The sequence below is a fragment of the Mya arenaria genome, chromosome 16 (genome assembly GCF_026914265.1).
Source record: "Mya arenaria isolate MELC-2E11 chromosome 16, ASM2691426v1".
Taxonomy (NCBI): Eukaryota; Metazoa; Mollusca; class Bivalvia; order Myida; family Myidae; genus Mya; species Mya arenaria.
The window spans coordinates 17,317,197-17,318,534 of record NC_069137.1 but is presented as its reverse complement, the minus strand read 5'-3'; positions in this window follow the sequence as shown (position 1 = coordinate 17,318,534).

The window sequence follows — 1,338 nt, the reverse complement described above, 5'->3', positions numbered from 1 at the left end:
CGTAGTACTAAAATACACTTTGAACATTGCTATATTGCAATATATAATATTAGACAGCGCAGCAAATTGGACTTTTTCATTTTCTTAGTTAATTATTATTTGTTATTGTTTGACTTTGTTCAACCAATATCCATATTTTTTCTTTACAGTTAGCCTTCCCTCTTAAGTTGCCAAAATACTCTATTTAATATGGACACAAATATGTCGTCCAAGATTGAATTTGCATTTGCGCATGTTTAATGTGTTGCATAGATAATCTGTATGTTTAATAAATGTTAGAAAGAGTTTCGTATATCATTGTATACGAATAATACCCATCGACCCACAAACACACGCACGCACAGATTACACAACATATTTAAAATTGTGATCATCGTAGTGATAATGGTGATCACATAATTCGGAGTGTTATTTTATAAAACCAAATAAAACTAGCATAAAGCTTCATTCAACGTTGTACTGCAGCCACGTTCAAAACACTATCGATATACAGAAACTGGGGCATCAAACATACATTAATATTAGCAATTACCATAATGTGTGATAGATAAATTCTTTGGTAACACTGAGTGTTTAAACATGTATATTAATGTTTAGAGATTAACGGAAAAGATAAATGTGTGTTTTTTAAAACTTGACTGATCTCAAATACGTGATTTTTTCGTATTTCTGCAAGACATATAATTCAGCAATATCATTGTAGCAGATAAAGGTTAGTAAAACACCATTTGCACATAATGTATTGCCAAAAGTAAGATTGTGAATTAAACCTTATAATGCTAGGCAATAGTTTAGAAAATTATGCATTATTAGATAAATAACGTATGTCATCGGCCTATATTCTGTGATTGTTAAGGCGTCTTAAAATTGTTCTATGAAAGCCATAATCACGTCATTTTCTTACAGCGACAAATATCAATTTTGATGAAGAATCAGTTTACAATTTCATGCAGCTAGTTTGTGCATTCTTGCATATATTGTATAGTTTTACTTAAAGTGTATATCTCAACATCCTTTTGCATCAATTTGTACTTAAAATTCAAATATTGCGCCCTAATATTTAAACTTAAAAAAAGCATATTAAAGTATTTAAATCCAGAAACTAATTCACTTAGGAAGTCATTTTGCATAAATTGCGTGTGCTGTATTTGGAGGTATATTTTTTGGTATTGCAATAATTTAGAGAGAATCTGTGAGACACATGAATGTAACAAAATAGAGACAGGGTCAAATTGTATAGTTAATTGTGAAATAACAATAAGTTGAGCTTGTGAGGCGCTATGTTGAACGCTATGGCGTTTGTTGTACGGAAGCCATTATGCGTCTAAAAAAACAACG